The sequence below is a fragment of the Canis aureus genome, chromosome 18 (assembly GCF_053574225.1).
Source record: "Canis aureus isolate CA01 chromosome 18, VMU_Caureus_v.1.0, whole genome shotgun sequence".
In the NCBI taxonomy this organism is placed as follows: Eukaryota; Metazoa; Chordata; class Mammalia; order Carnivora; family Canidae; genus Canis; species Canis aureus.
The window spans coordinates 52,206,595-52,233,887 of NC_135628.1; the positions used below are offsets into that span (position 1 = coordinate 52,206,595).

The 27,293-nt window shown below is 38.6% G+C and overlaps 1 protein-coding gene and 1 long non-coding RNA gene across 8 annotated transcripts in view; one reads left to right on the forward strand and one right to left on the reverse strand.

Moving 5' to 3' along the window:
* ZNF800 (zinc finger protein 800) overlaps nucleotides 1-27,293 on the reverse strand; it is a 146,981-nt gene that overhangs the window by 45,663 nt on the left and 74,025 nt on the right. For 2 of the 7 annotated variants that reach the window (XM_077857212.1, XM_077857209.1), the window contains exon 1: nucleotides 41-719. The exons of 1 other annotated variant lie outside the window; for it this stretch is intronic. The gene's annotated coding sequence lies outside the window, so the exon portion shown is untranslated. Of the gene's footprint in view, nucleotides 1-40; nucleotides 761-27,293 lie in introns of those variants that run through there. 4 more of the 7 variants (XM_077857217.1, XM_077857216.1, XM_077857218.1 and 1 more) reach the window with 4 other exon arrangements.
* On the forward strand, nucleotides 3,078-9,406 carry LOC144289019 (uncharacterized). The gene is made up of 2 exons (XR_013357091.1): nucleotides 3,078-4,893; nucleotides 5,339-9,406. It is a non-coding gene; the product is annotated as an uncharacterized LOC144289019 (long non-coding RNA).

A 27,293-nucleotide genomic window follows, 5' to 3' on the forward strand; every position in this document is an offset into this window, starting at 1 on the left:
GGCGGACCCCCGTCCCCATAACCAAGCGCGCCCAACTTACTTAACTCCTAGGGCGGGCCGGCGGGTAGGCGGAAGGAAGGAAGGCAGGCCGGGCAGCCGCGGGCACAGCCTGGCGTGGGAGGCGGCTTCGGGCCCCACCTGGAGCAGCCTCGGCGGACCACGCGAAGGGGAGCGGGGTTCGGGCCCGACGCGCTCCCAAAGAGTCCCCGCCGGCGCTGACGCGGAAGCGCCACAGCTCACCACGTCCCTCCGCGGCCCGAGGCGACGGCGACGGCGACGGCGGCGGCGGCTCACGGCGTCCCTCCGCGCTGTGGAGCTGGGCGGGCGGGCGGCGCGCGGGCGCAGGCAGTTGACAGGAGGAACCGCCCCGCAGAAGCCGCCGCCGCCACCGAAGGAGCTGGAACCGGAGCCGGCAAGACCTGGGCGCCCCTCGCCGGGGCAACGGCTGCCGCCGGAGCCCGGCTCCCCCCAGCGCCGCTCCACCTGCAACGGTCCCTCAGGCTTTTGGAGGGGGGCGGGGAAGAATGGGGCTTCCCCCCACCTTGGGCCTTTTTTGGTAGTAGTTGTCGTTTCAGGAAACTTTATTAAGTCAGTCTCTCCCTTTCTCTGTCTCCCCCTCCCCGAAGAGCCTGAGCTACCGCCGCGGAGCGGGTAGGAAGGGGAAGCAGAGACTCTCCCGCAGCGACAGGGAGCGACTGACTGACCCCGGACGGAGATGGGGCGAGGGCAGGAAGTGACAAGCTCTCGGAGTGGGTGGGGGGAGTGTGGCCGGCACGCCCGGGAGCGCCGCGCGCATGCGCCCGCCCGGGCACCCGGGCCTGTGGCGAGGCGAGGCGAGGCGAGGCGAGGCGAGGCGAGGCGAGGCGAGGCGACGCGCGGCGGCCGGGCAGGGGGAGGGAGCCTCGGCCGGGGTCTCTCGGGCCGGCCGCTCGTTCGCGCGTCCTCCCGCGGGCCGACGGGGCGCCGAAGCCCTCGACTGTTCGTGCCCGGGAGACGGGCTCATCGGCAACCAAACTGTTGCTTTCTCCTTCCGTTGGAACCGAAACTGGGAGGGTTGGAAAAGCACGGGAACGAAGTGTAGGAAGAGGCTTGACAAACGGGGGAGCCGTGAGTAGTGGAGATTCCGCATAGGGGGTCGGCACGCCTAGGGTAAGAGTCGATTGATTGGGGAGGGTCTGTGGTGGTTTTGACGCAGCGATTGTCGAAGTGTGCCCCAGCTCTTTGGGGTTTTCATCAAGTTCTTGGGAGAAAACTATCTGGTGGCGGACGGACGATCGGGATTGATCGCTGCGGAGCTCGCTTCTGGAACTGGAGGCGGAGGCGAAGGAGGTGGGTCACGTGGGCCGGACTTTCCCTCCTCTTCGGCGCCCGCGTCCCGCCTGGAAAATCCCCCGAAGATCGCGGTCGTCTGTCCAATGCCGCAAACCCGTGGGGCCGCCTCTTGGGGCAGGAGAGCCGCCGCAACTCCCAGAACGGAATTCTTGCTCTACAAGCAAAGACGTGTCCACTGTCAGGAAATGTTAGGGGAGAAAAAGCCTATCCGCCCAGTTTTCTCTTCTCGGGCTGTAAGATCCACTGGAAACCTCCTCAGTTGTGTAGCGTGAACCGTCAAGTTTGCCGGGTCCTGAAAGAGCAGTTTGGGAGTAGCTTGGTGTGTATTTTGGAGGAGCAAACGAGTGACTGAAATCTGTTTTGAAAATTCATAGGGAAGTTTGTGGTAGGTCCTGTAATTAATAAACTGATAGTTGATAAAAATAAAAAATACTGAACGGAGCATCTGCATATGGGTTGTAGCAGCTTGATTATAGGGATAACAAGAAAGGGAAGAGTGATCCAAGTGACCCACTTTTTAAAGGGAATTCCAGGTACTGAACGTTCTACACACCAGTCATGTACTGGTATGTTGGATCCTTATTTTTCTGTCCCATTGTCAAGAGGCATCACACAACATCAAACTAAGATGCAGTGCCACAATAAATTAATTTAATGCCACAATTAAGGTAAAAGAACTATGATACGTGCACATTATGGTGTTTATCATGCAGCCAATAAAAATTGTGTAATATTGTATGCAGTATGCTAAAGCATATCGAAAGAATTTGAATGTGTCACCTTAACAGTGGAACAGGTAATTTTTATTTAACATTGGAGATGTTTGGTAAAAATTTGAGGTGAAATATTTTCTTCCATTTTCAGAGGACCCTTTCCTACTTTTATAAGCACATTTAGCACGGGTTTAAAAATGAATGTGCAATTCTAAGTTTCCATAGACCTGAAAAGGCATTGCTTCAGATATGTGAATTATAATTGTTTGCTGGCCACATAGGAGTAATAAATAGTTCGCTTCCTGAGTAAATGCAGCAGTCTTTATATTTCAGAGTGGCTGATACTAGAGGTACTAGCAATTGCTTGCTAATGGAAAATATTTTAAACAATTTTTAAGAAAGAATTCTAGACAAGATTGGAATGTCTTTGTGGGTACAACATACTGAATACTAAATCATAAAATTTTAAAGATAAAAAAAACATGGAAATTATCTAATGTTACTTTATAAATGAAAAAAAAAAAAAAAAAACTGAAACCCAGGGAGGTTAGTTGATTTGCTGAAGGTCACAAAGTAACAACTGGGTCAGATACCTAGATCAATCCTTTCTATAACGATACTAGTATTGTTACAGGGATTGAGTAATATGTGTTAAGCTCAAGAATAACTCATTTAATCCTATCAGCAATTCAATCCTTTCATTCTACAGGTAGAGAAACAAAGGCAAAAATAGGTTAGATAACTCAAGATTACCTGATACATACAGCTGATAGGCAACTGAGCCAGCATTTGAAACCAAGCAGTATAGCTTTGAAACTCAGGACATGGGATCCCTGGGTGGCGCAGTGGTTTGGCGCCTGCCTTTGGCCCAGGGCGCGATCCTGGAGACCCGGGATCGAATCCCATGTCAGGCTCCCGGTGCATGGAGCCTGCTTCTCCCTCTGCCTGTGTCTCTGCCTCTCTCTCTCTCTCTCTGTGACTATCCTAAATAAATAAATAAATAAATAAATAAATAAATAAATAAAATGAAACTCAGGACATTATTCTATACTGCCTAAACTATGTCACCTACATTATACCATAGCAATTTTGGATCACACTATATGTGAAAGAAAGATCCTGTCACTTGTGAAAGGTATTAAAAAGCTATGTACAAGTTTATGAAGTGGAAATGGAGTTGCTAAATCTTAAGAGTTTAATTGAAATTTGACAGGACACCAGAGCTTAGACTTTGGACATCATCTGGAATTACCGTCCTACTCCTAAAAACACCATGCACAAATCACCCCAGAAAAATGATGTCTTCATTGTTCACTGCTGCAACCTAGGTGACACATTATTACAGCTTTAAGGAACTTTTTGATCCTTAAGTCTGGAATTATGTCCTAATGACTGACCTAAAACCAATGGTTTAAAATTATTCTCTCATCTTCAAGGCAGGAAAATTTGACCATAAATATACACACACCCGTACACATTATTACTGCACAAGAGACCACCTGATGGGGATCACTGGGTGGCGCAGCGGTTTGGCGCCTGCCTTTGGCCCAGGGCGCGATCCTGGAGACCCGGGATCGAATCCCACGTCGGGCTCCCAGTGCATGGAGCCTGCTTCTCCCTCTGCCTGTGTCTCTGCCTCTCTCTATCAAATAAAAATTTATTAAAAAAAAAAAAAAAGAGAGACCACCTGATGCTTTAAAACCATTTTATGTACTCTCAATTCTATAGATCAGTGATTTAGACTGGCCTTGTCTGGAATCATGCATATAGTTATTTGGCATCTTAACTGGGCACCTTCATGACTGGTTGGTTGTTAGTGTTGACTATTGGCTAGTTCTATCTCATAGCCTTCCTTCCTCAAGATTAACCTGGGCTTCACATCCAGGCAGCATGCCAGACAGGTACAAACAGGAAGCTGTAAGACCTCTTGAAGCACAAGTTACATGACATCACTTCTACCACATACATTGTTAGTCAAAGTAGGTCAAAAGGCCAGCACAGATTCAGGAATTAGGAAAACAGATTCCCCTCCCGGATGAGAAGAACAAAGTCCTGTTTCAAAGGGACATGCATAATAGGAATGGGAAGAATTATTTTGATGATCTTTCACATTAGTTATTTCAAAAATGATACTAAAGCTGAAAAAATTTTTTAATGCTGTATGATTCCTTTAAGAACAGCAAAACGAGCCACTAATCAAACCTATTCTTTGACTAATTGGGCCAAATTGGTGGCTTTGTGTAGATAAACTTTGAAGATTCCTTAACTTTTCTAAGTGGATTTCTTTTTCTCATCATTTTGTTGCTTTTCTAAACACATCTCTCACTAAAACACAGTATAAAAACCTAACACGAAGTAGAAGTAATTATGGTTCCTATAGAACCTTTACTCTGGTCCAAATTTTGCTAACTTTGATAATGATGTGACATTTTAAATTCATAATTATGTACAAAATCAAATTATGGGCCAAAATAGAAACTGAGAGTTTAGAAAGAGTCACGGAAAAATTTATTTAGAGGGACAAATATTAAACTGTTGATGTATTATCAACTATATAGAATTTATCACTTAAGGTTTGTGGAAGTAACATAATATGAAAAAAAGAAGATAATGCTTACCCTAAGGTGTTTATTTTAAGGAGAGAAAGGAGTAGGTTGTACCTGGGTTGCTGCCCTGGAGATAAGTTGCCTACCAGGAAACCCCTGACATGGACTTGTATCTTTCATTCCTGGTGCTAAGGCACACATAGGTCTTGCTGGCCAGATGACACAATGCATACACCATGCTGCCATGAGGGCACCAAACCATCCTTGACAAGTCTTTCGTTTAAATGTATTTCAGCTAGCATGTAAGTGAATTTCATTTTTTAAAAAATGCTTTTTGCTATAATGGAGTTTGTTTATAAGTATTATCTAATACCAGCTAATGATAATTTTGTCATTTTTTTTAACTCAATGTTCTAAGTGCCTTCTAGTTTTTCACTGAAACCTTTTTTTTACAAAGATCCTGGGTTAGATATTATCCCATTTTACATAAAGAGAAACAGTGTCTGAGCCAAGATTTAAATATAGGTCTGTCTGAGTCCAGGTCCTGTGCCTCAAGTTACATATATTCTAATTATTACTAAAATGTTATCTCCAAGTCAGACCTGTCTAGAGCCTCTAAACTCTTAACTACCCATGAGACAAACCAAGCATTTCCCCAAGCATCTCAAAATTAGCAGGACCAAAACTGAACTTCTTACCAAACTGTTCTTCTTCAAATTTTAATCAACAGTGTTCCTATCCATTTAGCTCTCAACACAGAAGCCGTGGAGTCATGGAGAAGAGCATTCGCACAGATGCAAAGTCATGGAAGTTACCTGTATATGCAGGTTTCTCATCTCACTTATCCCCAACGTCTACCCTAGCACCATAAACAATTGGTTATACTTCAGAAAGTTTGAGATAGTTTCCACTCCACATATGCACCATCAATCCTTTAGTCTAAAACCTCATCTTTGAATTATTGCCATAACTACCTCTATGGTCTCCCTACCACTCATCTCTCCCTTAATTATTCCATACTATCAACAGAATTACAGTCCAAAACTAATATTACTCCCCAATTGAAAATCCCTATTGACTGCCAATTTTTTACATGAAGAAATCAAATCTTAACAAAAAGCATAAAACCAGCATACATTTGGGAGTCGGAAAAATCTGAATGTTAGTCCTGTCTCCATCACTTACGGGTTTTGTGTCTCTAGGGAAGTAAGAACCTCTTCTGAGCCTCAGTTTTCTCAGCTGTATGCTATTTTCAGCATAGTGAGAAATTGGTTAATGAATAAAGCACTCAACAAGATCCGGAACACAATACAGGTATATAATAAATACTCATTACATCTGGCCTTCTCACAATGTCACAACTTTATGCTCTAAGGATTTCTCACCCTTTTCAAAAATTAAAGCAAAAGTAAAACTGGGTGGAGAGGGAGTGTGGAACATAAGGAAATTCTAGAGAGAGGTATCAGTTATGTGGGTGTATCCATTTGTTAAAGCAACTATTAGAATAATGGAAGAGTGGTTACCCTTCCAAGAAGGAGAAGACAAGTGGAACTGAATAAAGGAATACCAACTTGGGAATTACTGGCTATTTTATAGATTTTGACCTCAGCAATCATTACATGTATATTGCTTTATAATAATTCAGTAAGCTGATAGTTATGTTTTATGCACTTTATGAATGTGTATAATATTTCACAATAAAAATGTTTTTAAGGTAGCTGACCTAGCTTTTAATGCCTCTGAACTACATCTTAGAAACAGAAATTAGAAATAATTATTGAACTTTTCCAAGATTTTATGCCTTTGCACATGCTACTCCTCATGCCTGGAAATATCTTTCCCCTCCATCTAGAAAACTTGTACTCATCCTTGAAGACCCACTTCGAATGTCATTTTTTATGAAACCAGTTCCCACGAACAAATAATTGCTCCAACTTCCTTTTCCTATAGTACATCATTTTGATCAAATCTCTGACTCTCCAATCAGAATTCATCAAGAACACAGACCATCACTTATTCCTCTGTTTTGCCGTCATCTAGCACACTACTGTCATATAATGGGCAACCGTTAAAAGTTACTGGACGGGCCTGAGTGACTGAATTAGCAGTAAACATAATAAAAATTTAGTGGGGAAAATAAGTTTTAGGAGTTTGGTTTATTTAGGCCCTTGGCCTAATGGGACACCCATTTCCAATGTAAAGAACAATCATACATACAAGCACAATTAAAAGAACTACTAGTGTATAGAGTCGGCAATGTTGTAGAATGTATACCACAGCTGGATACTTGCAACTACTAAACATCCATCACGTAAAACCATTCATGACTTTGTGAGGGGTAGTTTTTTGTTTGGATTTTTTTTTTAATTTTGAAAAAAATCTCAAATTTCAACACACATTGCAAGTAATTTCCATACCCCCTTTAACCAGATTCACCGATTTTTAGTATTTTGTCGTATTTGTTTTCTCTCCATATACATTTTTTATTTTTGAACCATTTTAGAGTAGATTGCATACATCATGGTCCTTCATCCCTTATTACTTCAGTGTGTATTCTCTAGAAGCAAGGATATATTATTATATAACCACAGTGCAGTTACCGAATTTAGGAAATATGACATGATAAATTTGATTTGATTTGATTAAATATGATTTGGGGCACCTGGCTGGTTCAATAGGTGGAGCATGCACTTCGATCTTGGGGTCCTGAGTTAGAGCTCTACATTGGGCATAAAGCCTACTTAAGCAAAACAAACAAAAAAACATGATTTGATAAAATACACTTGACCCTTGAAACAACACAGGTTTAAACTACATGGGTCCACTTATACATGAATTTTTTCAATAAATACAATACAGTACTATAAATATATTTTCCCTTCCTTATGGTTTTCTTAACATTTTCTTTTCCCTAGCTTATTTTATTGTAAGAATACAGTATGTGATACATATGAAACACAAAATGTTTTTAATTGACAGCTTATGTTATTGGTAAGGCTTCTAGTCAACATGCTATTAGTAAAGTTTTGGAGGAGTCAAGATTGTATGTAGATTTTTAACTGTGGGGTGGAAGGGCCATCAGCAGCCCTAACTCCTGCATTGCCCAAGGGCCAACTGTACTTTTTTTTTTTAAGATTTTATTTATTCATGACAGACACAGAGAGAGGCAGAGACACACACAGGCAGAGGGAGAAGCAGGCTCCATGCAGGGAGCCCAACGCAGGACTCAATCCCGGGTCTCCAGGATCACACCCCGGGCGGAAGGTGGCGCTAAACTGCTGGGCCACCGGGGCTGCCCTGTACTTTTATTTCATCTACAGTTTATTATTATATATATATATATATATAATATACATATTATGCTATTATAACCGTGTCAGTTATCCTGATAATGCCTTGTATGGATATTTTTTATTGGCTCCAATATAAAACCCAATCCAGAACCACATATTGCATTTAGTTATATCTCTGTACTTCCCTTCAACCTGGAACAGTTTTTCAGTCTTTCTTTGTCTTTCATGACAATAATGTTTTGATGAATATAAGCCAGTTGTTTTAGAGAAAGAGTCAACAGAGGTTTGTTATGATTAGATTGAGCTTTTACATTTTTCTGAATGTTCTACAACATAAGGAATGTGGTGTCTTTCTTCAGGGTATCAAAACCAGAGGCATGGGATGTCTGTTTGATGTTAATCTTCATCACTGGTTTAAGTGGTTGTTTAGTTTCTCCACTGTGTAGTTTTATTTATGCTAGGAATAAGTAATTTGTGAAGAGAAAACAATGATCTTATTATAGACACTCCTTTTAACTATTGATCTTGGTAATTCTATTTAGGTTTTACAAATTATCAAAGCAAAAGTAAAAGGATAAAAGTTAATTGAATTACATCTTTATTTCTAATCTGATCATTAGAAACTAATGATCAATTATGTAACTGGAAACTGTTTTCTGGTTTACTCTTACATGATAGGAAGTTGAAAGAAAAGTTTATAATTATCCTGGGTGCTAATTTATTACTGGAAAATTCATTCAACCAACATTTACTGAGTACCTATTATATTCCAAACATCCTGCCAAACTGAGAACATACAGTAAGACAAGTTTTCTGACCTTTAGTCAACAAAAATTTACTTAGTGCTGTATACACCAGGTCCTAGGAAGACAACCATGAATAATTTAGGAAGTTCTTATCCTCTTGAAGTCTCTAGTCTAATTATTGAGGCATTCCCAACCTAATAATGATGACATGTAAAAGAAGTATATTATTTCATAATAATCACATAAGACAGGCAGAGAAGAGATGATTGAAAACATGGAATCATAAGGTCCCATACGCAACAGCAGCTGGGGACAGCAAAAGGGAGTATTTGCCGCAAAGAGTTTTTCAACTCACTTGAATTAGAGAAGAGAACATTATAAAGGATGAATAATGTTGGTTTTCTTCCAAGTAAATATTATAATGTTTCCAAGACCTATTCCTTAAGGATAGCCAGCTAACAGATTATCTATTGTAACGTATTAACGGGGTAATGCATTCTAAACTCTAAGTCATAAATGTTTTGCAATTCTATTTAAACAAGTAGTCATTGAAGAGTTTTGTATTTGAAATTATATCATTAAAAAGGCATTCAGGGGGTGCTTGAGTGGCTCAGTTAAGCCTCCAACTCTTGATTTTGGCTCAGGTCATGATCTCAAGGTCCTGAGATGGAGCCCCGCATTGGGCTCAGTGCTGATCATGGAGCCTGCTTAAGATTCTCTCTTCCACTACCCCTCAACACTTGCTGGCTCTTTCTCTCTCTCTCTCTCTCTCTCTCTCTCTCTCAAAAAAAAAAAAAAAAAAAAAAAGACTCTTGAATTTTTCATTCATTCTCTCAACTGCTCCTCCTTATGGCCAAAGGGATTTATTTGCAAGACTTGAGTTGATAAGGCTGCAGTTAGACTGAAGAACAGAATGAAGTTAACTTGTTTATGTAACTCTAACTTCATCAATGTATTGATCTGAACTACTAAACCAAAATCTTCTCTTATAACAAAGTATCAGAAAAAAATGTACACTTTTAGCTTATGGAAACTGAGTCAAAAGTTAAAATTCCATACATGTGCCTTCAGGTCTTAATTCCAATTGAACACATGGACTGATATATATCAAACCATAACCTACAAAAAATATTACCTTAATGAAACATTTTAAGTAAATGACTGGTTTCTGAACTTATATTTGTCCAAGAGTTTAAATAATTTCTAAAATAATTTTTACAAAATGATCACTTTTTATCTTAAATCAACATTTATTTTTCCATTCAAACTTTCTAATTTTTTCAAAAGAAAATTGTATATCTTGAATATGAGAAATCTCTAAAATTACAGTATATGTAAGTAGATGGTATTTTATATAGTCAGGAAGCTTGCTAGGTGTTTCTTCTACTTTCAAGTCATCAGATAGTGACAACAGACTGTTTATAAAGCAATTTCAGTGTTGTAATTGTCATAAATGGAGTAAGAAAAAGCTAGATTGGTAAGAATTTTGAAAAAGAGCATCAGGAAATTACTCCCTCAACTCAAGCAGAGTAGTTTCCATTTAGGAGAAAGCACCATAAGATCCAAAGTGTCAAGATTCTTGGTAAGACCTGTGTTGCTAGGCAGTACTAAATCATCCAATGACACCTACATGCTGGAGTTAATATTCTTTCAATGCCATAGAATGACACTTTCTTCTTGGTACTTTGTGGGGAAATATCTAAATCTGTCATTCTCTTTTCTCAAATAAATGCCTTTGAAAAAAAGTGAGTCAAAGTTCTAAACATCTAATTGCTAGAAGAGACAGTGTGCCAAAACAATCAGGAATGGCAGTTTCATTTATGGGAATAAACCTGCTCTACATTTCTCAGAAATTTGTTTTCAAAAAGGAACAATTGCTATAGAATATTCAAAGATCCCCCCGTTTTAATGTTAGTTCTCTTTTCTTAATTACTTATGAAACTGAGAACAGTTATACAGTAAAGTGAAAGATCTCATTGAAATAACTCCTTTTTTAAATTGTGGTCTTTCAGGTCACAGGATGGTCATTTTAAACATGGAACCCAGTCAGGTGAATAAAGATGCCAAATAATGCACAAGTCAACTAGATTAATAAAATGAATATCCAAAGACTGCTCAATAAGTCAACTATATTTTATTTGGAAAACATTTGAGACATTTGTATCTCATCTAACTGTCCCTTAGGATTTCACTTAAAACAATGACCTCATGTCTTCTAAGAATTAAAAAACGAATCTACAGAAGATATTTCGTAGTCTACTTGTTCATTCCTACATTATCCTTGTGTTTAAAAGAGGGAGAAAAATCCAAGAAAAAATATAAAGAGGTTGTGAAGAGAAAGAAAAAGTTAATTGGCATTAATAGGTCAAGCTGTTGGCTTATGTTTTGGTTTATGAAAGAAACCAGTGAGTAAAATATATATTCTAATTTGAATTAGGAGGGGCAAGTCTGATTTCTTATTGCATGGTTCACATGAGAAAGTTTCTTCAAATTTACCATATTTTGAGCTGTATGAGTTTAGAGGCATGAAGATTTGGCTCAATTTACCAATCATTTTTGGACGATGTCAGGGTTGGAAATAACTTCAAAGTCATCTTTTAAATTCCAACCTTCCAACTAAAGCTTGCATCTCCTTTACGATATTCCTGCCAAGGGCCAAGCTAAAGTTTGAGCATTTCCAAGTAATAGGGAATTTACCACCTCTTGTGACAATCCATTCCACTTTATTCTGTTGCATTGAAATTGGCCTTCCTAAGCTTCTCACACCCAGCAAGGATGAGTATATAGAACATATGTGATTCCTCTTCCATCTAAAGATGTATTTAAAATCTTTGCTGACGAGGCAAAATTTCATCAGTTTATCCTCTAAAAATATTAATTATCCAATTAGAGTATTTTGATTCATTCATGTAACAGATATTTAGTGAGCACCTGCTTTATTCCAGAAACAGTACCAGGGATTGGGAGATCTATCAATGAGCAAAAACAAAAACAAATTCCATGATTCTTCATGGAATTTACAGATGTACGACTGCTGTCTCCCCACAGATTATATGAAATCTATTCTTCTCATGCATATGCTTTCATTAATTTACTTACTGATTAAAAATGCCAAAATAACTTTTTAAAAAAGTTTCCTTCTGTTAAACATTCAGCAGAAAAATCATGATTATCAACAGTTATATTCAATTTACATAATTTGAAAACCATATCTCTACCAAAAATACACTACTGCTTATATTTATGGAGTTAGTACAAATATACATATGTCTTTTGCAATGATTTATTTATATACACAAATAAATTTGCATAAGAATAAGATATGACTAAGAAAATACAATTACTTGAATAATCAAAAATCATTTATGAAAATCAATTAGCTGACTTTTTGAAGTTTTCAGATAGGATCTTTGTGGATAGTAGGCTTAGTTCTTACATACTAGTAGTTTGATTTGCTACAAAATTAAATCTGCAGATGAGCTGGATATTGGTAGTAGGATTAGGTAAGGAGCAAGGAAAAATCATTCAAGGGGCACCTGGTCGCTCAGTTGGTTAAGCGTCTGCCTTTGATCCTGGAGTCCTGAGATCACCACGCATCATTGGGCTCCCTGTTCAGCAGGGAGCCTACTTCTCCCTCTGCCCCTCCCCCAACTCGTGCTCTCACTCACTCTCTCTCAAATAAATAAATCTTGCAAAAAAAAAAAAAAAAAGAAAAGAAAAAGCATTCAAGACTAAGCTATGTGATTTAGGTGACTCACATTACCAAGAATAATATATTGAAAACTCCTAAGGAAAAATCTACAAAGCCTTCAGTTGGTACCATATACACAACCATGTTATGAGAAGATGAATTCCTGTATCTTTGAGGCCTATTCAGGATCTTTTATAGGTAAATGGACTCCTACCTTTATAATCATAGTTGATTAAGCCAATCATTATTTCATTAGTCACAGGCAACCATATACAGTCTGGCACATAGTAGGCACTCAATGGACATTTTTGATTTAATGAACACATGGGCAGAAGTAAAAGTAGACTCAGGAGTGGGATAAAAGGGACTAGAAAGAAAGGGAACTATTAACTCATTCAATAAATATTTATTGATCTCTATAAATAGATCAGGCACTGTGTGTCAGATACTGTTTCAGGGCATATGGGGGGAAACAAACCAGACATGATTGTACTAGCCCTCAAGGAGTTTCCAGTCTAATTGAAAAGAGAGATATTAACCCAAAAACGACTTACTATGATGTAAATATAATGTGCATAATATAGTGATATAATAAGATATATAGGGCCATGAGAGATTTAATAGTGAGATTTGACCTTGTTAGGGAGGTCAGGGAAGGCTTGCCAAAGGAAGTGACAAGAAACTATCCAGATGAAGTGAGGAGAAAGACGGTCTGGCAACTGCAAAATCCTTATGGAAGAATGACGGCTAGTGGGACTTTGCACAGGGAACGTGGTATGAAATGAGGCTGGAAAGACATTTGTAGCCATCTGTAGAGGTCCTTTATCTTAGGAGCAAAGAAAAAGCATCACATGTGTAGCAAAGTTAGAGATCTAATCATTACAAACTCAAACATACACACAAAATGTGGTGTCATTATGTTGTGGTATGTGTGCATATACACATATACAGCTATTTGGAAATTGAGATATCACTGACATTTATAATTGATATAATAAAACTCGCCCTTTTAAAGTGAACAAGCCAGTGGGTTTCAGGATACTTGTAGAGTTGTACACTCAACACTATCTAATTTCAGAACATTACACTACCCAAAAAGAAATCCTATAGCCATTAGTAAATCTAATTCCCTCTCCCCGCTCCCCATAGTCTAGGGCAACCATTAATCTACTTTCTATCTCTATGGATATGCCTATTCTGGGCATTTATATAAATGGTATCATAGAATATGTGGCCCTTTATGTTTGGCTTCTTTCATGGCATTATGTTTTCAAGATTTACTCATGGAGCATGTATCAGCACCTCATTTCTTTTGGTTGCTAAGTAATATTCTGTTGTATGGATATACCACATTTTATTTATCTACTCATCAATTTATGAACATTTGGGTTATTTCCATTTTTGGGCTATTATGATTAATGTTGCCATGAACATCTGCATGCAAGTTTTTGTGTTGGCATATTATTTTCATATCTCTTGGGTTATACTATGGAGTAGAATTGCTGGGTCATATGGATGTCCTATTAGTGTTCACTATTAACATCTGTAGTAGATGAATTTCTTGACCTGTTCTTCTACTTTGTGTAGTTGGAGCCCAGGACTGCCCCCTCAGCCCCTGCCCAGCCTCTCCTGGGATCAGGCTGTATGTTTGCCACATGTTTCATCTAGCTCCTGGCACACTATCCATAACAGGCTTGCCAGCTCTAAACTCAGCATCCAACACGTGGGAACTGAGGGAGTATCAGGAATGCAAATGAAATCTCTCTGACTGAATACACCACAGCCCTTTTAAGTATGGTAGGCATTCCCCCAAGTGGGCAGGACTGACCTGCCCTGCAGGGAGTCCCACAGAGTGAGTGGAGGAATAATCTATCCACACCTGTTGGTCCCCCCAGATTATTGAGCATACTTGCCCCAAATGAGTCAGGCCAAGAGAAGGCCAGCATGACCCCTCTCCTCTCCAGAGTTTCAGGAACCCAGAATAAAGAGATGAGAATTTGTCCAAATATCTTCACACCCTCGTTTCTGCTTTACCCTTTAGTCTACCAACAAGGGTAGCCTTTATTTTTACTTCTTCCACACTTCAGTGATTCTCTCTAGAGGGTGTGTGGAATTCTGTGGAGGTATTACTAGTTGTCACAATGATTGGCAGCTGCAACTAGCATTTAGTTGAGCAGGACAGAAGATACCAGATGTCTCAAGGTGCTAAGGACCTTCTTGTGAAACATTCCTCCTGACGTTTTTTAATAACAGCTTTCCTGAGATAAAACTCACATACTATGAAATTCACATATTTAAAGTATTACTCTCAGTTTTTGTTATACATATACAGAGTTGCACGACTATCACCACAACCTTAGAACATTTCATTACCCCCCAAAGAAACCTTGTACCCATTAGCAATGACTCCCCATATTACCTCAACCTCTTATCCCAAGGCAACTTTCTGCCTGTATGGATTCTGAATATTCTGAAAATTTTGTATAACTGGCTGTATATATTTGATCCTTTGTGTCTGACTTCTCTCACTTTGTGATGCTTTCAAGGTTCACCCATGTTCTAGTATGTAGCAGTACTTCAATTTTTTGATTGCCAAATAATATTCCTTGTATGAATATACCACATTTTATTTATCCATTCATCAGCTGATGAACACTTAGGTTGTTTCTACTTTTAACTTTTATAAATAGTGCTACTAGAAAATTCATGGGATCATAGAAGCTTTTGTGTATCATAGAAGCTTGTGTACAAGCTTTTGTGTAGCCATGTTTTCATTTCTCTTGGGTATACGCCTACAAGGGTAGTTGCTAGGTCATATGGTAACTCTATGTTTAACTTTTTGCAGAAATACAGACTATTTGTCATGGCAGCTGCACTATTTTATGTTCTTGACAGCAGCGGATGAAGGTTCCAATTTCTCCATCTCCTTGCTAATACTTGTTATTGTCTGTCTTTTTATTATAATCATTTTAGTATGAAGCGCTATCTTGTTGTGGTTTTCATTTGCATTTCTCAAATAGCTAATGATACTGAACATCTTTTCATGCGTTTATTGGCCATTTGTATATCTTCTCTGGAGAACTATGCCTCATGTTTTAATTTCCCACTAGGCTTTCATAAAGGTAAAAAAAAAATGCTTATAATTATCTGAGCCTAGAATCTAATTCTAGTTAACATATACAGTTGACCCTTGAACAACACAAGGGTTAGGGTTAGGCACTGACACTCAGTGCAGTTGAAAATCCACATATAAGCTTTCATATAACATAAAGCAGTACTTTAACACATATTTTATATGTTATATGTATTATATACGTATTCTTACTATCAAGTAAGCTAGAGAATGAAAAATAGTATAAAGAAAATACATTTACAGTACTGGACTGTATTTTTATAAAAAAAGAATCTGCATCTAAGAAGACCTGCACAGTTCAAACCCACAAACGGTCAGCTGTAATCATGGGATATTTTTGCATGATTTTAATATACAGTGAAATGCAAAACATGCATCTACCATGTAAGTTGAGTGTTGCCTATACCTTGTTTTGTTTGGAAGTTTAGCAAGTTTTGTTCATTATTTCAGAATATACCAACAGTAGCAGTGCCCTCACGGTGTTTGAATTGCTGGTACAACATGCTCTTCCAGATCAGCTCCCATTTGTTGCTGTGACATGCAGATATGTATCCAAGGGAGTCTGAGACTCCTTTTAACAAACTTAAAAACACAGGGATCGGGATCCCTGGGTGGCGCAGCAGTTTGGCGCCTGCCTTTGGCTCAGGGCGTGATCCTGGAGACCCAAGATCGAATCCCACATCGGGCTCCCGGTGCATGGAGCCTGCTTCTCCCTCTGCCTATATCTCTGCCTCTCTCTCTCTCTGTGACTATCATAAATAAAAAAAAAAAAACAAAAAACAAAAAAAAAAACACAGGGATCTCACTGAATTTTAATGATACGGGTTTTTTAAAAGAAATATTTTACATCATTTCTAACTATTTTAATGTTGTAGTACACACTGTTATCTATGCTGTGAAAACTGCATAATAAAATAATGTAATTTGTAACAATCTATTGTTTTTTAATCTTACTTTGATTCTGTTTCCAGAAGCCTGTCAAACAACCTTCTTCTGATATGGTATTGTTTTCCAATCTGCCTTCTTCCTCTTTGTCTGACAATACAGTATCCAAGGTCATTTTATGTACCAAAGATTGGATGCAGTGGGATTTTAAGACCAGATACATGTTTTGTGTGTGTGTCATACTTCAATCACTGCCTATTGGATGTCAAAATAAAGGGAATTATTCTACATTGTATACCAAATAGAACCAAACTCATTTATACAAATATCGTATTTCCTAATTTTCTCCATTTCAACTATCTGCAATTTGTCTTGTCTGTTATCCATACTTCAATTATGGCTATTTCCCTCTTTCTCTTATCATATACGAATAAGTCTCATCTGATATTATGTATCCTAATTCTGGTTTTTACTTCCACTTGTACTTCTGCCCTCTCATTTTCTTTTATTTCTTACACAGAAGAGTTTTTTACTTCTCTTAAATTCAAACTTTTTCATTATAACAAGACTCAAGCATCTGACCCCCTCATTATGTCTTCTAGTCTAGGCATGTCTAGGCTAGAAAGACTTATTATTTTATAACAAATTACTTTCCCTTTATTTCTTCTTTATATTAGCCTTAGGTTATTATATTGATTTTTTTTAATTCTATGTGGAGATAATTTATATTATCTATGCCTTTCATTTCAGGATAATAAAGAAAGCATTATAAAACATTAGTTATAAAAATGGGACATTGGATCTGAGAGGGTTGAGAACCACTGCTCTATACTATATCCTCATCCACCATAGGACAGTAAGCTTCAGGGCCTGGCTGTCATATCATAGAGGTGTCTTCTCTACACTATGGCTGGCTCTGTGATCTCAAGTCTGGTTCATTATACGCTACAGAAATTTAGATAATCATCTCTAGTCCAAGCCTGGTTTCAAGATTAAAGAAGTCAGGTAACTTTCTTCTCATCCCCAAGGCAATAAGACCCAAAGCTCAGCTTCAACTGTGGAAGATGATAAACTCATGATTTAAAGGCCAAATTAAAATGTGGTATTTTAATGATTGCTAACTATGAATGTTTTAAGTAGAGTAGAAGGTAACATAATCATGTTTGGGTTCTATAAACTCCAGCTGCTGTTCAGACAATGGACTGTGAGAGGTTCATGTATTGACTCAAGAAAAGCAGAACAGCCTTTCTGGTTTTCTCTGAAATCTAGTGAAAACAAGGCTGGTATTTCCCCATGCTCTCCCAGGCTATGACATATCATTATATTCACCCTTTGTCACTAAAAGTCATCTGGGATCTAAGGGATTAACAGCATATATAATTTACAAAGACAAGAGACATACAATTGGGGAGTGGCTTAATGATCTTAAGAATCTAGCTCCCAGGGTCCCTGGGTGGTTCAGAGGTTTAGCGCCTGCCTTGGGCCTAGGGCGTGATCCTAGAGTCCCAGGATCAAGTCTCATGTCGGGCTCCCTGGGTGGAGCCTGCTTCTCCCTCTGCCTGTGTTTCTGCCTCTGTGTGTGTGTGTGTGTCTCATGAATAAATGAATAAAATATTTTTTAAAAAAGAATCTAGTTCCCTTGTATTCTAATTTTATGTATTGATCATCACCAAGCAGCATAGTTGCTCAGCTGTGGACTGGGTCTTTACAGTTTCTAACTAATAAAGACAGACAGATCTTAGAATGGGAATCCAGTTGCTACTGAATGAGCTGGAAAATATGGAGACTTTGTCTATTCTTGCTTTCTCAATCTGAATCATCCCATTTTATTTTAGTTTTAAAATATGATTTAATGAAGTTGAATTAGATCCAATATCAAAACATTGCCTATACTTAACACATGGTATTACAGTAACAAGAGTCACATTGATCCATGTGAACTGTTTAATGAACATTGTATTATTGATCCAGCCACCAATATGCTTATGACATTCTGGACCAGAAAAGAGGAAAGAGTCATCAACTGCCTCACATTATTTTGAGGAGGAGGCAGGTATAAACTGCATGGAATGGAATATCTAAGCCACGATGGCCATGAAAGAGATTCCCGAGAAGGATCGTAGAATCTTTTCATGGGAAATATTCACCAAGGAAAAAAATACATCTATTCCTATTGGTAATAAACAGAGGGAAGAACTGAGGATGGATTTCTTCATCTCTTTCAGACAGAGGATTCTGTAATTCCTTAAGGATTCTAACTAAGATAAAATGATTTGAGATTTTTGGGGTCCTTTGCGGGCAGAAATACTTGATTGAAATGCTAGTTTACTCTGGGTACCTAAGTTATACATGCTTTCTGTTTCTTTCTCCATGTTGCACCAGGAATTTCTAAATAAAATGGAGCATCTCAATGAAGTAAGACCTTTTATCACACAGATTCAGCAATCCTTTTGCTTACCATATTAATTTTCTAAGGCTGCCTGCCATACAAGGTACCATTAACAGCATGGCATTAAAAAACAGGCATTTATTGTCTCATCGTTCTGGAGGCTACATATACAAGATCAAGGTGTCAGCAAAACCACACTGCCTCTGGAGGCACAAAGAAAGGATTTGTTCCAGGCCTTTCTCCTAACTTCTGGTAGTTCTTTGTCTTGTAAAAGCCTAATAATCTTCACATGATGCTCTCCCCATGTGCGTGTTTCTGTGTCCCAATATCCTTGTTTTTATAAGGACACTGGTTATTTTGGAAAAGGGTTCCCCCTACTCCAGTTATAGCTTCATCTTAACCCATCAAATCTGCAATAACCATATTTCCAAATAAGGCCACATTCTGAAGTGCTAGGGGTTAAGACTACACCATATAAATTTGCAGGTGGGGGGGGATACAATTCAACCTGTAACATCTACCGTTTTGCTTAACACAGTAATGCTTTGTCTGTGAAATTATGGCTGTGGGAAAGGAAGTAAAACAGTGGTTTTGAATAGTGGTAGGCAACCACGACTTCTAGTTTCAATTTCTAGTCCTCCTGCTTAAAAATAAAATAACAGAAGTCTCGGACAATTTTAAGTGTCCCTAAGTCATTCTGAGTGTTTTTCATGACAGACAATATAATAGCAATAGAGATACCACCACTCATCTTAGAAAAGTGTGCAAAATTACCAGCCAAACTTCGAAGTGTCAAGAAATTGCTACTTTTAGACTTGAGCATATAAACACTGCTGACATACACCTTGACTTCCTGCTGTCATTTTCCTCAAGATTAAGAGTCTTCAGAGCAAAATCCAGACCGAGCAAAATTACGAAATAAAGGAAAATTGCCTTTTGACTCTTCCCTTCTCTTCCTTCCCTTGCACAGCCAGCCTCTTTCATTTCCCTGTGTCCTGTTTGCCTTTCCTGGCCTGGATCCTCTCGGATTCTGTAGACATTCTGCCTAAGCCTGCCTACCTTGCCGTTTGGCCCATCCTGCCACTACCTCTCTGGGTTTAATAATGTGGAATCTACCTCCAGAAATCTGCCAGTTCTGGATTTCCTCAGGAAAGATGTGATCTTTGATCATACTTGCAAAACTAATGAGCTTGATCCATGATAATGTGGTTGTGGGAGACTGATAAAGGATCCTTCCATCCCTTCTAGGTAAATCTGTGTTGGGAAAAAAAAAAAAAAACACACTTCTGAAACAATGATGGATGCCTCTGTTGTATAATTCAGCAGAGTGGCTTTCACTGGGATCCTCACACAGGGATAACTACATAGTTTGGAGGGTCCAGTGCAAAATAAAAATCACAGGGCCTAGGACCAGTGCCCCAAACCAAAGAGGACAGTTAACCCCCAAAGGATTGTAATTCCCATGCCAGTTCACACTCAGTACCTGGATTGAGAGTATTCAAGAGGGTCCCTCTGAGTCACCTGCCAAAGGTGCTGGGGTGCTGCCACTCTTGACTCCATAGGACACACACCTGACTCTGCCCCACTTACATCTGTACTGAGGCCACTGTAAGGGACAGAGTGGGACAACGCAATGCGGGCCTCCCCCTCTGCTGAGACAAAATGGTTGCTGGTCCAGAGAGGGTAACACCGGTCTTGGGGCAAGAGTGGGGAGGAGGAGGCAAGGAGGCCCAGGGTACCCGGAGGTAGAGAGCAGGCAGCCAAGGACCTAGGGGAGGGGGTGGCAGGTGGCACTGATGTGAACCAAGGCTCCAAGTCCCCAGTGAATGCTCCAGTGTCCCATTAGACTTCACTTACAAAATACAAATCCAAAGATAAAATTACTGAGCTTCAATCCACTAGCCACAGAGCATTAAACCCCAAACACCGTGGCATCATAGAAAAGGGGGTGATATTGTCATGCACATAGATCTTTGGAATGGCCCCTCAACCCCATGGCATCATGAGTACACCACGACATAGTACAAACAGTTTACAATTGGGAACAAGAAGAACCAAATTTGTGTCCTGAGTTTCTAACTTAGTAACTAAATCTTGTTTTAAACTTTTTAAAATCATGCTTTATCATTTATGATGTTATCATGTAAGGTGGTATCCTGTAAGGCTTAAACTAAATAAGGCTAGCATGACAGAGACTACCAGGTAACCACCGAAATCCATTCACTTCATCTTTGGGCACACAGCTAGACTGTGTTTCCTTGTTTTTCTTACAGATAGATGGAGCCATATGACTAAGTTTTCTACAACAAAATGTGAGCAGATATGATATGCTGCTGCCAGCCCAGGACCAGAAACATCTCCCACAACGACTTCTCTATTTCTTTCCTATTCTGTAGGCTGGTTGTAAGTGCTGATGAGACCCCAGAAACAGGAATCCATAGCCCCGGGTCCATGGAACTACAAAGGATCTCTGGATAGAATTCAGAGAGTCTGTGCTATAAATGAGAAAAATCTTTAAATCTTTATTTCCTTAAACCTCTATTTAAAATGTTGTGTTTCCTTTCATTATTCATGTAGTCAACAAAGCACAGCACTCAGAGCAGCATCTGACTCTTTCACTAATAAAAACCACCAATATTGTCATAGTTCATTACAATTGTTGCAGACATCTCAAAATACGATGTATGCTCATCACTACTTTGATATTATAGTAGTCATCAGACCCATGCCTAGATCTTATGATTTAATGCATTAATAAAAAGTATAGATAATACTATATCACAAATTTAAAACTTTAATTTACTAAATTAAACTAATAAACTAAACTTTAAAAACTTAAATGACTATATTTCAACATAATTTTCATTATGTAATTGTAAATATTTTATTTCATGCATTTGTAAACATTATTCCAAAGAGGAAGTTTAGAGGCTCAACCAGACTGCTGAAGTGGCCCATGGCACAAAAAGCTTAAGACCCCTGGTAGGAGAAAAAAAAAAAAAAAAAAAAAAAGACCCCTGGTAGGATTATGCCAAGCAGAAAAAAGAAATCTAGACACAAAAGCCTATTTGTTATGTGATTCCATTTACATGTCTTTCTAGAGAAGGTTAATTTATAGGGACAGAAATCAGTGAGGGAGGAAAGAAGATTGACCACAAATGGGTACTTTTTGGAGGGATGGCAATGTTCCAGATCTCAGACATGATGATGGCTACACAACCATATATGTTTAACAAACTATTTGAACTGTGCACTTGAAAAAGGGAGAATTTCACTATATGTTAAATTACACCTAAATAAACCTCAAAAAAAAAAAAAAAAAAAAAAACAGAGGCACCTGGGTGACTGACTCAGTTGGTTAAGTATCTGCCTTTGGCTCAGGTCATGGTCCCAGAGTCCCAGGATCGAGCCCTGAGCGGGATTCCCAGCTCAGCAGGGAGTCTGCTTCTCTCTCTGACCCTCTCCCCTCTCATGCTCTCTCTCTCTCATACATTCTCTCTCTCAAATAAGTAAACCTTTTAAGAAAACAAAAACCTTGCTAGGGGATATCTGAGTCACAGATGAAAGAAGTCTCTCTAGTAACATGGAGGGGAGTCAACCACTGACCTGACCAACCATATGTTATATGTGAGAGGAATAAAATTCTCCTGCATTGAGTCCAGGCTTGAGTCTATTTGTCACCACAGTTTAGAGTGCCCTAATACATGTAGTAGATGTTTTTTGTAAACTGTAAAACATAATACAGAATACATTATTGATGCCACTGCTTTCCTCTGCATTGTGGTGGTGATGGTGATGGTGTTTGGGTTTGTTTTGTTTTTTAGTTTTAGCTAGCCTAAGGCTCACCATAAAATGACTCTCTAAAGCAAAAACAGAAAACTCACAATTATTCATCAAACGCATTAAAAAAAGAGATTCACATTGCATGCTTAGTCATTTTTATGGGCTGAATTGTGTCCCCTTAAAATTCATATGTTCAAGCCCTCACCCCCATAGCTCAGAATCCAACTGTATTTGGAGACAGATCTTCTAAGAGGTAATTAAGTTAAACTGAGGTAATAAAGGTGGCCTCTAATTCAGCATGACTGGTTTTCATATGAGAAGAGAAAATCTGGACACAAGTACACACAGAAAGAAAAAAAAAAATCATACAATGACCTTCTCAGGAAGAAGGTAGCCCTCTACATGCCAAAAAGAGAGGCCTCAGAAGAACCAACCCTGCTGACATCTTGATCTTGGACTTGCAGCTTCCACAAGTGTAAGAAAATAAATTTCTGGCATTGAAGCCACCCATTCCAGTACTTTGTTATGGCAGCCATAGCAAAATGAATACAGCCACCATTATATTTCAACTACATATTTCGTTTAAAATCATAGCACTATAGAGCTGAAAAATGCCCCAGCATCTAATCCAAGCCTGTCATCTCATGTATGGCAATAATAACTAGCAGTCTTGAGTGCCTACTGTGTGGCAGGCACTGTGAGGCATATATATATTCTAATGTACACCAATCCTGCTCTTTGTATTTGCAATTTGTTATTATTCCCATTTTTTTATTCCCAGAGCCAGAAAGTACCAGAAACTTGGACTCAAACCCACGTCTGCTTGGCACCAAAATCCTAAACCCCACCAAAAGAGTTAAGCAATTTGTCTAAAGTTAATAACTGAGTCACAGGAGGATTAGAGCTGGAATGGAGGTCACTTGACCCTCAAACCAGTATCCTGCCTCAACGACTGTAACATCTTGAAATGCAGTCTTATAGAGTAGTGCACTGGTGTGTGGTTGTCTCCAAAGGTCTGAGATCAACTGGAACTCATTCCTGCCTTGTCCTCTGCAGATATTTTGTAAAGCATGAGAGGATTTGAACACTTCAGGAAATGTATGAGCCTTCTGGACTAGGGGAATCTGTGAGAGTGGCCGGATAATAATGCCAGGGAAAAGAAGGGAACAAGTTCACACTGATAAGGTTTAGGGTTTGAAATGGAAGACTCAAAGAGCAAGGACTTAGAATATGAGAAACAAAGTTTTCACCCTACAGACAGATTCATAAGCTGTCACACACCCTACGTGTTTTTATAGACAACCTGCATATGAGTGGGAAATTCTGGGACTTGGAAGGTTTTTCTTTTGAAGGAATTGCTTTTCTCCTCTCATACCTATATGGCATTAGCTTGAACTCTTTTACTTTATGTTCAAGTTTGTTCCTGACATCCTCATTAAAACCAGACTGAAAACTTCATTTTAAAACTCCTAAATAAAACCTACAGCTCATTTCTGTGGTGTGAAATGCAAGATGTTAATTGTAAGCATGAAACTATTTTTTGCAGTGTTAGGGGAAGTTGCTTCTTCTAAGCTGTATTTATGTAAGTATGCCCTATATCAGTGGATCTCAAACTGTGGTCCCCAGGCCAGCAGCACTAGCATCCCCTGAGATGGGAACTTGCTAGAAATGCAACATCTGAAGCCCCACCCAGACATACTGAATGAGAAACTCTACAATCTGTGTTTTAGTAAGCCCTCCAGGTGATTCTGATGCATACCTATGTTTTAGCACCTGTGCTCTATCACAGATATTTTTTAAATTTTGTAAGACTTTAAATATTGAGTCTAAAATCTTTAATAAGTAAAATAATTTAAAGGAGAAGTTGTCAGAATTACTCAGGCCAATTATCAAATCCTCTTCTGTCAAAGATTCAACATCACCTATTCCTGTATTTTGGTCTTTTGAGTACTTTTCAATAATACTCTGTAAGCCTTGAAAACAATGTCCTGACTGAGCAATTGTGTAATTACAAATAATTGGCACTTTAATTCTTTACAAAGTTTTGATTTTCCATTCTGTTTTTTTTTAAAAAGTGCCATTTCTATGAAAATATTATTTTGGAGCATAACCTATTCCATTTAGCATTTTGATATTGAAATAAGGAATATATCAAAATGTTAGCAGTAGTTAGTTCTGGGCAGAAAAATTATACATGTATTTTATCCTTGTCTTTGTATTAATATTTTTTTCTTTAAAATATTAAGGTAAAAAATAAAATAAAATATTAAGGTAAAATAGGTAAGCCATGACGTTCTATTAAACCAAGTGAAATTGATTATTCGTAATGACCATAGTCAGATCCGCCATTCATAGGTAAAGAAGGATTTTTTTTTATTTTATTTATTTGAGAGAGAGAGTGCATGCATGAATGGGGGAAGAGGCGGAGGAGAGGGAGAGAGACAAGCAGACTTCCCACTCAGTGGGGAGCCCAACACAGGGCTCGTCCCAGGATCCTGAGATCATGACCTGAGCAGAAGTTAAATGCTTAACCAACTGAGCCACCCAGGCACCCCAAAAGATATTTTTTTAGAGGTGGGAGGATACAGAGGGAGAGGAAGAGAGAATCTAAAGCAGGCTATACACCCAGCACATGAGCCCAAGACAGGCTCAATCTCACAACCCTAAAGTCATGATCTGAGCTGAAGTCAAGAGTGGGAAGCTCAACTGACTGAGCACCCCCTGGCATCCCAAGAAAGATTTTTTTATATATATGAATTGACATAGAAAGCATTTTCAATGAACAAGATTGAACAGAGACCTTTTTTTCCCATTGTTTTTCTTCTTGTCCTTGTAATGTATCACAGATGGACTGACTATATTACATGAGAATTAGGCAGGAAATATTCTAGGGAAAAAGTCCAAATAGATTTATTTTAATTGTAACAAAGTTTTTTTAAATGGCATAATGTTTTCTACATTAAATAAAAGAATATGTTTTGGAATCTATAGAGAAGTTCTTTTTATAATACATACATAACCCTTTGTCATGCTTCATGGTTCTCAGTTCCATAGGCTGTTGATGGCAGTTTGGTTGATTGGTAGTTACATTGTAATGAGAAGGGATTCATATTTTAGCTACTCACTCTTTATTGCAGTAACCAAGATTGAAGATTTTTATTTTCCTCACTTTGATTCTTCAAGATGTGTTTTCCTTAACATAGATCTATTGTTTCCATTTTTAAATGTTTTTCATTTAGATTTCCTTAGGTACTTCCTGTGAATTTTATGGGCCTCCATTCATATTATTGCTGTAGTTGCCACTTTTTGAAATCAATGAAGCACAGCCTTTCATAAGGTTGACTTGTACCAATCTAGTGAGCTAGACGAAAGCTTGGCATTTTATTTCTCTACAATTTCCTACCCAAATAATGACTCTGTGATGTTGTTAGGCTAACTTTTTGAACTCTTAAATATGTCCTCTTTCCTTATGTTCATTTTTGTCATTTCCCATTTACTGTGCTATTTATTGTCTTTGCACTGTGGTTTAGTTAGCGTCAAAAGCCCTGGATTAAATCCAATTTCCGCCATTTACTGATTCTATGAATCACTTAACGTCTTTGAACTCCACTTTTTTCAGCTATAAAATGGAAGTAATATTAACTATATCACAGAGGCTATAAAAAAGAAATAATATTATATAAAAAGAAATAATATCATAGTGAGACCATAAAATCTTAGAGTAATTACTTTTATTGTTTTCTCTCCTGACGTGAGTGCCCCAGGTAGCATGAAGTAGCTAAAGAAGGGGATGGAAAAAGTGTAATTCAAAAGAATTAAAGTTTGTCTTCAGAATTGAGCCTAAAACTTCTCCTTGTCACAGTCTCTCTGCCACGTACACACCCCTCCCCTACATCCTCCTTGTCTTTTTCCAGCTATCTTTTTCAGGTGGTTTGCCTGGGGAGGTTTTTAACCAAGTCTATGAGACATTTCTATACTGAAAGAGTTTTTAGGATGGAGTTGGAGGCTGGTGGGAAAAAAAAATCCTAAAAGGAAACAAAATCTAATCTAGCACTTCAGCCATCTGTTCAACCTATATAGTTTCCCTCCAGAGATCACTGGTACATTCTTACCTCAAGCCAGCCTGAGGATAGATAGGGACCTACTATAGGAATTAAAAACAGCTGGATGGCTATGCAGGTGTGCATTTCGGTATATAGAGAGTCCCTGAGCTTCATGGGGATGAACGGACTTTGGAAGGGAAGGAAGATGGGTTTTGTGACATGGATGAAAGGCACAGTTCCAATTCCTCTCTGACTTGTCAGACTGGAACACGTATGTAGGGAGAGCTGAGTCCTAGAGTAACTAAAGAAGGGGAATGGAAGTAATAGTTCTAGGTCACTAATATTTGAAATGTGACACTAACAAGGTGGTTGGTGGTAAGTAAGATACACTGAGGATTGCAATTTAGTGGTTAGTCTCTCTCATTTCACGCATTGTTTGCCCTGTTTATTATAATCTTTGTCCAGTGGAGGATACTTCATTTACCTTCTATTTTCCTCTTTTAAAAAGCCTGATAGTTTTCAGAAGTAAGAAACTGTTTGGACTTACCATAGTTTATAATAATGGAAAATAGCATTTCATCAAAACTATAGATGGATGGATACCTAATATAAGAACAAGAAAACTCTTAGGACACTAAATGACTCAATGTATTCACTGCAGACACGGCCCTCCAATTTGCCCACATATTTGCAGCAGATGATATTTATTTTACAAGGATGTTATGATAATGAATGGGAC